Source organism: Miscanthus floridulus, chromosome 5 (genome assembly GCF_019320115.1).
Source record: "Miscanthus floridulus cultivar M001 chromosome 5, ASM1932011v1, whole genome shotgun sequence".
NCBI classification, from domain to species: Eukaryota; Viridiplantae; Streptophyta; class Magnoliopsida; order Poales; family Poaceae; genus Miscanthus; species Miscanthus floridulus.
The window spans coordinates 126,428,732-126,441,477 of NC_089584.1; the positions used below are offsets into that span (position 1 = coordinate 126,428,732).

The following is a 12,746-nucleotide window of genomic DNA, read 5'->3' on the forward strand; positions in this document are numbered from 1 at the left end:
CAACTTGGATTAGGATTATGTAACTACATACTCAATAGGTAATGATTTGATCCGCGATCAAAAAAGAAGTATGTGAATGTAAAATCCCAACAAGCCAACATGGAGATCTTAATTGATTAGCCAGTTTACTGAAATGCTGGGAGCCATGTCTACCTCCGGTACAGCATCCCCGGATTAACAACCTACCAAGTTGAGATCTAATTTAATCCACATGTGTTGGAGTAGAATGTAATGAAACTTAATTTAATTCCACTCTAATCTACTTCAACACATATGGATTAAGATGAATACATGCGCATCCAAACAGCCCTAAGGGAACTGATCCCACCCATTAATATCTTGCCGCATGTATTTTTTAAACATTTCTTGAATCTTAAGATGATTTCAGACAACACTCTTGTACTACCAACTAGTACAAATGAATTGTCACTTTTTTTATTTGCTATTTGTCTTTGTGTCATAACATATCAAAATTTTGTCCTTATCTCACTATAAAAATAATTGTAGATTGTTAAATTATTTTTGTGCCAACACATATCAGATTTATCAGGTTTATGGTTTTGTCTAACTGCTTTTTCATTCTAGGAACAAAAAATTATAGATTGTGTCTACAGATATTGCAATGAACTAAACAGTAATTTTTTAGTCAATAATCGTCGTCTGGATGAAAAAATTTCAGGCACCTGAAATTTATCAAAAGCCGGCTTTGTTTCCTCGTGGGGCCTCCTTTTCTCCTTTCCTTTGTGGGCCTGGTCGCGCGGCCCGCGCCCGCACCACAAACCGCCGCCGCCCGTTCGCTCGCCGAGCCCCTCTGCGCCGTCGCACCGCCCTCACCGTGCCCCGGGCGCGCCCTGCTCCGGCCACCGGCCGCCGGCAGCCACCCGTGCCTCTTCACGCGGTCGTGCGCTCATGAGCGGTCGTCGTCCTCCTCGGCTCCGGTATCTCTGCGACGCCACCTTGCTGCTGCAGCTCCCCTCTAGGGTTTGTGCTCCCCATGCAGCTTCTTTATCTCGTTCAAATTCAAATAATTCCTGAACCCTGTCTCGGCACTCTGTTCTTCCTGCAGTGACTCGTGTGCTTTTTGTTGCTCATCCCTGTGCCGTTCTTCCTGCAGTGACTCGTGTGCGTGCTTGCTGTTGCTCATCCCTGTGCCGTGCTCTTCCTCTTGGTAAGATAGCTATGCCCCTCGTTTCAATTCTTAAACAAATTGCTTGCTGTCTAGGATATTCGAAATCGAGCACCCAAACCCTAGCTTAAGCTATTTGTATTCAGATATGATCTAATCCAATTACTTAAGGGCTTGTTTGGATGCCCATGTATTTACCTCAACCCACATGTGTTGAAGTGGAGATTAAACTAAGTTCACTCCAATGCACTCCAACACATGTGGATTGAGGTAGATACATGATCCAAACAAGGCCTAAGTGTAGTATACATGTCCTGTTCACAGAAACTTCGATTCTGTTTTCTTTTTTACAAAAATTATTGGGTGTACAAGTGTATACCCATGTCCTTTACTGTATCTGCCCTTGTATTATGGATATTAACTTGGTTTTTTGCAAACATTATCGGGCATACATCCATGTCCTGTACTGGGTCGACTCTTGCTGTGATGGCCAGGTTTTGAAATCAGGTTAGATCTGCACACGCGATGGAGACTGAGGCGGTCTCGAACGATTGCCTGTTGGGTCCTGTCACTCTCCAAAAGAGAAGCAGCATGAAATTGAAGAATAGGATGACGATGAAGATGAAAAGTCTCTCTTCCTTTCTCGACGAGGAGAAGGAGAAGTATGGCGAGGAAGATAACGAAATCATTATATTTCGTCAACACTGGGAAAGACATTATGCCGATAGTTACGGTTCGTTTGAGAGCACTAGTAAGTCAATCAAACTCAGTCTAATTACATCTCAAATATTTAATAATATTGCCTATATTGATTTATTTAGTTGAGGGGTTTTCTAGTTTGATGTAAAGCTGACTTTATATTTCTATTATACAAATGGCATGTGCTATTTTCTATGTATATGTCGGGTCTAGCATGGTTAAACTTCTTTTTATCACATTGTGCTTGTGTTTCTGGGGTTCTCTACAAAATTTTCTTTTTGGCTAGAATATATTGTTGTATGCAGAATTAAACATCTGCCTTAAATATAAGCGATATGTGATGCACCTTTTCTATCAACGGACCCTTTAACTTATGGAATTCTTGTTGTAGCTGTTGTGCCCCCCATGCTCTACACATTTGGATCCATCCCAAAATATGCTATCCCAGACAATGGAATGCAGATTTTCTATGTTAAAGTCGCCCAGATCAAAGAGGAGGAGGGTCTTGACTGGCCACTACATGTGTATGGCTTGATTGCCACCAGGGATTCTATCGATCCTAGACGCAATCTTATTTTCTACCGCACTAGGGATAACTGCCAAACTATAACTGAAGGGGTATGTGCCATCTAAGTTCCCTTTTCTGCTTCTCAGCTTTTTTGATTCTATTATATATATTTTGTTTTGTTCACCTCTGTATGTATTTTGCTTGTTAATAATTGTCGCACTTTTTTCTTTACATTTGAATTTGCAAGAAACAATTCAACCGATCGAGAATGCACACAAGCGCCCACCCATGATCCGATCCGACTACAATTTTTTTCCACCAGACTGCACGGACGTTGTGCCCACCATAGGCCGTGTTTTTTTCCCAAGCCCTCGCCACTAGTTGGTTTTAATTTTAGGATGGGTGGACGACGTGGAGTGGGCCATGGCCGCTAAACAGGAGCGACCATGCAGTTTAGTTTTTCTTAGTGAATGTAAATATTGTTAGAGGTAGATAAGGCAACAAAAAGTAGTCAACTAGATTGTAAAGATGTCCAGCGCATATACGAATTACAAAACAGATGCGTATTAATACACAGCATTCTAGTTAGTTGATGATATCCTAACAAGTATAGTGTACATTTCTTTATTCAGGGGAAAATATAATTGTTTCTGCCATGGGCCATGACATCAAGATTTACAGTTACCTTTTTAAAAAATGACCTATAGTTTGAGTACTCATTTGTGAAAACAAAACAACTAGTCCAAAGGCATAAAAAGTAAATGAAGTGGTCTGATCACACAAAAAATAACATGTATGGGCACAAAAAATGATAGCTTGATCACAAATGTGTGAGAAAAAGTTCTAAATAAATTTGTCCATTCACAAATAATATCATGCCCGAGTACAACAACAACAACAACAACAACAAAGCATTTAAGTCTCAAACAAGTTGGGGTAGGTTAGAGTTGAAACCTAGTAGAAGCAATCAAGGTTCAGGCACGTGAATAACTGTTTTTCAAGTACTCCTATCTAAGGCTAATGGCTAAGTCTTTGGGTATATTCCATCCTTTCAAGTCTCCTTTTATTGTCTCTACCCAAGTCAACTTCGGTCTTCCTTTGCCTCTCTTCACGTTACTATCCTGGCTTAGGATTCCACTACGCACCGGTGCCTCTGGAGGTCTCAGTTGGACATGTTCAAACCATCTCAACCGGTGTTGGACAAGCTTTTCTTCAATTGGTGCTACCCCTAATCTATCACGTATATCATCGTTCCAAACTCGATCCCTTCTTGTATGACCGCAAATCCAACGCAACATACGCATTTCCACGACACTTATCTGTTGAACATGTCGTCTTTTCGTAGGCCAACATTCTGCACCATACAACATAGCAGGTCTAATCGCCATCCTATAAAACTTGCCTTTTAGCTTCTGTGGTACCCTTTTGTCACATAGGACACCAGATGCTTGCCGCCATTTCATCCACCCTGCTTTGATTCTATGGCTAACATCTTCATCAATATCCCCGTCTCTATGTAGCATTGATCCTAAATATCGAAAGGTATCCTTCCTAAGCACTACTTGACCTTCCAAACTAATATCTTCCTCCTCCCGAGTAGTAGTGCCAAAGTCACATCTCATATACTCAGTTTTAGTTCTACTGAGTCTAAAACCTTTGGACTCCAAAGTCTCCCGCCATAACTCCAGTTTCTGATTCACTCCTGTCCGGCTTTCATTAACTAGCACTACATCGTCCGCGAAAAGCATACATCAAGGGATGTCCCCTTGTATGTCCCTTGTGACCTCATCCATCACTAAGGCAAACAGATAAGGGCTCAAAGCTGACCCTTGATGTAGTTCTATCCTAATCGGGAAGTCATCCGTGTCTCGCCCGTGCTGCAGTGGTGGTGCGGGAGCGGAGCGTGGTGCTGCAAGCGGCAGCGGCAGCACGTGGCCCAGTTGGCCCCCTGGCACCCAGGGTGTGGACCAGGCTGTGACAACCTAATTACAGTGGGGCTTAGGAACGGAACTGCTGCCACCCAGGGTTCCATAAAGTATCTCACATCATATGCTCTTATTAGTTTATTCTTTGTATGGTCTACCAATTTTTTTGTTTGTTTTTTCTTGGAATAAACAAAACATCACTAGTTAGAACTTTTTGTAAGAACTGGCAGGAGTGCTAATAAATTATTAGAGACGAGAGAGTTATCAATTGGTTAATAATTGATGGTGCTTGCAGGTTCCCTTTTTGCAGTTAACTGGCCCATCTCGTGCAGTTGTGTTAATTGATCCAGTCAGGTTTGAAGTCCAACTGAAATCAAAGGGCAGGACCGAGTCTGAAGATAAAGTGATCTGCTTCGATATCTTTAATACACAGCATGCTTCTGGCTATGTGGGATATTGTCCTCCTAGGATATTTACAAGTCATTTACGCTTCAACCAAAAATAAAGTTGAGTTTGCATTTGCAGTACTTGCTCGATCAGTTGAGGCTACCATCCGTATTGAAATTGTTGATGGTGCTTGGCCAGAACATCTCGGGGGACATGTAACAGCTCGCACGGCTAGTATCCATCATGAGGGTATTGTACTTGCAGATTCTGGAGGTGGAAAACTGCCTGTCAGTGGTTCTGGTGTGATTGAGCTTTCAAGACGGGTTATTTGTGTTGAATTAAGTGGAGAACTGGAAGTTGATGTTGCGGCCTTTCGAGTTGTTCATAATATTTACTCAGATGCTGCAAAAGGTTCCGTTGTTTTCACACCTAAAAGGGCCGCAATCAGTTATGACACATGTGATCTAGGCTTCTGTAAGCTGGGAGTCACCGTTGCTTGGTCTCTTCTTGCATAAGTTGATGATATGCCATGGGGTCGCACTGCACGGGGCTGTAGCCTGTAGCCTGTAGAACGCCACTGTTTCATCCTCAAGTGCCTGTTCATCTGGACCTAATCTATTTAGCTTTTTTTGGTGGTTATAGGGACAAATAAAATTTCAGATGTATTGTTATATATATTATGTAGTTTGTAACGCTGCGTCGTGCTTGTCCTGCTGTGTCATTATGTAACATAACTTTAATCTGTTATCAGTGAGTGCTTAATTCCTTTTCACCATGGTTTGCTTGGGCATTCGTTCGGTCTAGTTCCATGCTGCATTTTTATCAGTGACTCGCACGGCTAGTTTTCATCTAGGGAGTTTTCATCGGCAGTGACGGCAATCTGTCCACGAGTAAAGACTGCCAATCAATGTTCGGTTGTGTTATAGCCGGTGCACAGGGACGTTTCGCGTGGTGCGATGCAAACTAGGCCTGTACATGGTGATGTATAAATACTTAGCATATTCCAGTTACCATCAGATGTCCACCATTAATTTTGAAATTGTGCAAAGGTGAAAGGTGAAAAAGGTACATCTAGAGAACCTGTCCAATCTTGTCAAACTTTCTTATTATGAAAAGGTTAATTGATTTTACAGATTATGCATTTGCAAGCATCGTCAGGGATTGTTCAGAGTTATTTTTGGTACTCCTATAAGCACAAATTGCCGGTTGATTATGTCACATGGTAAGTAGGTTGTATGGACGTGCACACCATTTGACATTCCAGAATTAATGTCGGTCTCTATGTACAAACGGTTTAACTATAGTCAAGAAAAAACACTCTCATCTTATGCAATCAGTTGCATGATATAGCTTTGTGTTCAATACCTGAACATCTCAGGTGCGCCGAGTGCAGTCCCTTGTGGAGACCTTGGAGAAAGCAAGAAATGCAAACCGCTTCAGCGATCATAACAAAGCTGTTCAGTGACAACGTAGTGGGAGACGTTTGAGAACGGCATGTTGGCGTGGGCAGCTTGAACGTAGAAGGGACTAAACATCATTAGTGCACCTGAACAATGTCCGAAGAGCCCCTAATCCATGCATCCATCTCTGCTCACTCACCTGCTGGCTGCTCCCGTGCGCTGGCGTGTTCCCACGCTGGTGCGTCACTCGTTGGCCGCGCTGCTAGCCAGGTTAAAAATCATCAAATTTCATTTATTCAAAACAGTTCTACAATCTCTATTATTACAAATCATCAAAGCTACCTCCTAGCATACAAACGATCGGCTATCTAATCCCTAGACTGATTTATATTTTGATCTTTATCGGCATGAGTAGTACTAGCTCCATTAGTTTAACTAGACGATGGTTCTTCCTGTGGATTGTAGTTTTTATTTTCATCACACCTCTCAAAGTCCCTATCCTTTTTATCATTCTCTCTTATGAAATTATGAAGGGCCATGTGTAAGCAAAATGGACCCTAGACCTATTTACTTTGGATTTTGGTGTTGGATGACCAATACAACCAAATTGGACTAATGAATTTGTAAGTAATTATTTTATAGTTCAATAGGGTGCAAGACGTGACTTGGACGAATGCGACATAATGATCCCCCATCAACACCACAAGCAAGACCCTAAAAGCACAAGAAAAGACCCAAGATATCAAGCATAGTCCAAGCACGAAGATGGGAACCAAGCCGGACATAAGATCGCGAAGAAACGAGCTCGGCAGAGATGACCGGACGCGGCCCTTATAGCGATTGGACGCGTACGATCGATAGTCCGAGACTGTGGCAAACGTCAGCAGGCGACCGGACGCTGAAGAAGACACGTGATCGGACACACCAATGACACTGATCATCATCACGGCAATGGTTTCAACGTGATCGGACGCAGCTGCACTGGACGACCGGACGCAGGAACTGCAACGTCCGATCGAGTCCAGAGAGGTTCCAGAGCGGCTGCAGCACGATCGGACGCGTCCCATCAACAGTGACCGTACTCAGCTCAGAGTCCGATCAACGCGTGTGCTCCAACGGTCGGGACGACCGGACACATCCGATCATGACAAAAGCAGCGTCCGGTCAGTAGCAGAAAGCTGAGTTTCGCCCCTAAAGGCTACTTTCTCAGTGGGGCTTATAAAGAGACCCCCAACCGACCATTTGAGAAGAGGAGAGTTGAGGAAACATATCAAGAATGTTGATACACCATTTTAGTGATCTCCACTTGTATAGTGCTTAGTGATTCATTAGGTGATTAGCGTAGGTGCTTTGCGAAGTGCTAGGTTGATTAGATCACTGCTTATGCGCTTCCTCTAGGTTTAGGCCTAGTGTTTAGTGAGGTTTGCACACCTTTTATCACTCGATGCTTGCGCGCACCATTGCTGTACATCGAAGGGGCTTGTAGTCTTGTGAGATCACACCAACCGCGTTTGTGGTGTGGCCGCCACCGTGTACCGAAGGAAACAAGGCCCGCGGCGGTTGGGCCGGAAGCTTGATAGTGAAGACGGCGGGGAGCGGTCCGGGAGAGGCTTGCCGAAAGGCACACCGGAGACCCATTTGCACGTGGGGAAGGCCCGAGGCTATCCACGGAGTTACTCGACTGGTAGCTTGGCCCTTGCGAGGGATTCCTTACGAGGGGCTCCAACGAGAACTAGGGGAAAGCTTGCGCGCTTCTCGATACCTCGGTAAAAATACCAAAGTCGTCGACGAGAGTTTGCATATCTCTACCTTACTCTTTATCTTCCTTATTTACATTGTTTGCATAACTCCCTTTGCGATAGAGATAGCAACACACTAGTCAAAAATGTAGTTGCACATTTAGATATTTTATCTTTTGCATATGTTTTGCTAAGAATAGAAAAAGAGGTCATAGTTTTGAGTTAGAGTTTTAAGTTGCCTAATTCATGCCCCCTCTTAGGCGTCACGGTCCCTTACACCATGCACGCGAGAATTATTTTGCTTTGCTTTGGCATCGGATAACTCGATAAGTCCAATAAAATCTCCACTTCATCTTCAACAATCCAAATAATTGCTCGATGACATTTCGAAGTGAAGAATGTGCATAATTATAGAGCTCTTTTTTACCTCTTGGGGCGGGTCCTTGTCGATACTCCTAGACATGATACTTTGTACCCTTGTAGGGGACAAGATAACCCGGTCGGTTTGGGTAACCCTAGTCAACAATATAGAACTTCCCTACATGGTTGCAATTTGTTGTAAGCCAAATGCAAAGTAAGAGCATTTAGATTAAACAAGAGGTAATAGGACAAATCAATACCTTTAGGTGGATGTGGAAACCTGTCGCCATACTTATCAATTGCATCTTTGAATACCCGCATGTCATGAACCAATCCAGGCTATCCCGCAACAGCAAATGTGAATCTCATATCGAAATCACAAAGGGCCAACACATTCTGACTAGTGTACCCATGTCTTCCCATATGAGGTACTACCTGATTTGTTGGCACCACTACCTTCACATGTGTTCCATCTAGTGCTCCAATGCACTGATCAAAGAAAGGAGCACACCTAGGAGACTGCAGCCTCTTATGCACAGCTCTAAATTCAGGGTCTTTTGGCCTAATTATATCAGCTGCTAGTTTACACACACAAGCCAACACCTTATCAAACTTCATACTAACTGTGCATATTGTCAGCTTGCCTAACTGATTGTTGCGATGCACACATCCATAAGAACATCCCTAAAGCTTCGATTGATGTCATCTTAATGTGGACTTCAATCCATATGAACTCTGAAGCACACTATAAAGCTTATCGAAGCACTCTTTCCTCATCCTAAACATTCTGTAGCAATATGTCATATGGTCTAAGGTTCTTGTGACCCATTGGTAACCCGATTCTACTGATACTCTACATTCAGATCTGTTCATGTGAAGCTCGTGGTGATACATACCTAGAGTGTAAGCAGCGACAACCATTTGTCGCCTCCTCTTTTGGGCTCTTATATAGTACTCTACCAATGCATCCTCTAGGTCAGAATCAGTTGACGATGAATCATCACTTAATGATGAAGATGAATCATCGTTGTCCTATGAATCATCCTCAAAACCATGTGCGGCATTACCATCATAAACCTGAACACATCAACGAAGACCGAATCAATCACTGCCAAATCAATCATGAAGCAATCACAAAGCAATCAAACATCATCACAAGCCAAATCATTGAACTGAAATACGTAGGTTCAACACAAATGCATAGGTTCAACGCAAATGCATAGGTTCAATTAAATGCATAGGTTGATCACACATACAGAAATGCACTTATCTAGCGCTTCTCTACACCATTCTAAACCCATTTCTACAGCCACACATATCTGTCCTCCAATGTATCAATTTCACAGAAGACCTGTCGATAATATTCTTCCTTAAACAAAGTTGTAGCAACGAAGAATTCATCTGATTCATTATCTGCTCCACACTCCTTGACCATTGCCAAACATCTCCTAACATCTGCTTCTTTCTGCTCCTTTTTCTTCAACTTCCTGGCTTCCTTGAGCTCTTCTTTGCTGCTCCTAAACTAGGCTAGATTATCATTTGTAGCCTTCCTGTCCTCATCAAACTTTTCTATTATACTAGTGAACATAGTCTTCAGCAGTGGTTCCTTTTTCTTCTTTGATGGACTCTCACCAGAAGTAGATGTGCTTGTGTTGGGTTGTTTTCAAAACCATCGGTATCAGTCCCTGCCGTAGCCCTTGCCTCCCATGGCTGCTCATACCCTTGTTCCTGACTTGCTTGTGCTGAAAACTACATTGGGATGCAAGATGTAGAGCCATCTACCACTACAAATGGTAATGTTTTGATCAGACCAATTGGCCTTGTCAATTTTCTTCTAAAAAAGATGAAAAGAGGACATGACATATCAAAATAGCTTTCATCAATGATATAAAAACATGCAGTATACATTTATCATGTAACAAATAACATAAGCACAAAATGGTAATGTTTTCATCACATATCCATGCTACAGACAGCCAACCAACTAAATTATAAACTCATGATGCTATTCTACACACTAATATTGTGATGCAGAAACTTAAGCTCAATAGCTCCAGAAACATAAGCACAAAAACATACAACATGTAGTTTTCATGTATCAGATAACTTAAGCACAAAATGGTAATAGGTTAATCACAAATCCATGCTAAATAATCATATGGAGATCACCAAAACACAATCAAAAATAGGATTTTTACAAAAAATAGGGTATAGGGTTTGGATCTTACCAACGCAAGGGCAATCTCATCGGATTCTTCGTTGTCATCGTCATCCTCTCTGTCCAAATTCATGGTGTCGGAGTTGCTGGCGGCAGATGTGGATGCATGGGACAACGTCTGCCTCATCCAGACCCCATGGCCACCACCGCCCATTCCGAAAAGTGGCAAACCTTGAGGAGCGGATGCTGCTGGCTATTTACCGGATGCCGCTCCGGTAAACAGAGCTCCATGACGGCTACCTCCTGGGTGCACATCATGTCTACCTCCACGGCCAGTTCTGGGACATGATCCGGTATGTACCGGCCGTGGAGGCTGGAACTAGCCATGAGCGGATCTGCCGCTAGGGCAAAGGGGAGGGAGCCCAACACTGGCCCGAAATGCTTCCGATGGCAGCTGCTCCTGGTTGGTGAAGATGTCTAGGTTAGGGAACTCGGCCTGGGAGTTCAGATCTAGGCTCTCCAGCCGCATCCGTGGAGCAGAGAGGCTGGGGGAGGTGTAGGGAGAAGAAGGAGCTTGGGAGTACATGCCGAACTTGTCGGTGCCGGGGATCTGAGGGTAGGGCTCAGATTCGGCGACGGGGAAGGAAGAAGACCCGGCGAAGTAATCCTTGTAGTTGTTGCCGTAGCTGTCTGTAGCGGATGTGGTGTGGGAAGGAAGGAGAGCTGTGGCAGCGACGTGTGGGCGAGATGCGGCGACGTGCGGGCGAGATGCGGCGGTGGAGTGTGGACCGAGTGAGGACGGTGAGGGCTCGGGGGAGGAGGGGAGCGGTGGCGTCGGGGTCCGCACGACCGGAGGGGCGGTGGGGACGAGAGAAAGGGCGAGGGAGCGAGTGGCGGCGGGGACGAGAGAGAGGGCGAGGGAGCGAGTGTCGCTGAGGGTTTCAGGATGGGTGGATGAGGGCGTTGGGAGCAATGATTGAAGGGCAAGGGGTGTCAATTTGGGCCCTTTAGTCCCAATTAGCAGGCCTCTAAGGGACTACTCTAATTTAGTCCCTAGTGTTTGGTTCAAAGAGACTAATTAGGACTAAAATTTAGTCTTTAGTCCCATCTCCCATAAAAAAGAACAGGCCCCTAATCTATTTTGCTTTTTTTGGGTGGTCATAGGGACAAATAAATTTTTAGGTGTAGTTTGTATGTGGTTGGTCCGTAGAGCACGACCAGCCCTGGCATGGACTGGAGCCCGACGAACGTGGCCGCCACCAGCTGCCACACATTGCCGCCCTTGTTCAGCCACGCCAGCACTGTCGGGAGGTCGAGCATGTACGGCCCGGGCCCCGGTGGACGTGACGTGCATTTGGCTAGTGTTCGAGCAAGCTTTCAAGGAGTACGTGAACAACAGTGCACGAAATGGCTGATAAAAGGAGATGGGCGTTTAATAGCCATCGGTTCCAAGCTGAGATGGCGAATATGGCGAATTTTGGGCAAATGTGCGGGTTGAGTTTGATAATGTTGGGGCCGTCTCGGAGGCTAGCTCATGAGACGTGATGCGCACTTGAATCGGCGTATGGTGGGGACGAAATGTGTGGAACCGCAACCGGTTCAGGGTCAAACTTGGCTGCTGCTACAATGATGTACTGAGAGACATTGCAGCCGTAGCTATACCAAAAGCTTTAGGCTAAGGTACTAGTCGGGGAGATGCAATTGGAGTCTCGACTCTGAAGTGAAGATTGGTACCGTTGGAGAGGAAGTTGGAATATTCACACACACACACGCACATATACATATACATATACATATACATATACATATACATATACATATACATATACATATACATATACATATAACCACTGTTCTGCAGCTGGCTATAAAATAATTTATTCTGTGGCCACTTTGAGTTACGATAATTACTATGCACGTTCAAAGATCATATTCTTTAAAATAAAGAAAGATCATCAGAACGGAGGCCTCATTTTTTTTATCGTAAAAAAGCATTAGAGGCTATATACTTGTATTAGGCTGAACATGAAGAAACAGCTAGGGATTGGGTCTCATCCGACACTGGATGTCACCATTCTGTTTTGTTGTTGTTGTTGTTGTTGTTGTGTAACCACACCACAACTTGGATTATGTGAACTATATGGTACACAAATGCAGGTTGTGCCGAAGTCCAAGGAATTAATTATCAATAGGGTAATGATTTGATCTGCGATCCAACAGAAATATGCGAATGTGAAATTCCAACAAGCCAACATGGAGTTCTTAATTGATTAGCCAGTTTACGAAAATGTTGGTATGTGTGTCTACCTTCGGTACAGCATTCCCCGATTAACAACCTACCAAGTTGAGATAAACGCCTGAGTCATCAGCATAAGGGAACTGATTGCACCCATTAATATCTCGCAGCATGCAGTAGAAAGAACCTTGTCACTGGAGAGTTGAGA

The 12,746-nt window shown here is 43.9% G+C and overlaps 1 pseudogene; it reads left to right on the forward strand.

Moving 5' to 3' along the window:
* Positions 1 to 743: 743 nt before the first annotated feature.
* On the forward strand, positions 744 to 5,433 carry LOC136453489 (uncharacterized; annotated as a pseudogene).
* Positions 5,434 to 12,746: the final 7,313 nt, after the last annotated feature.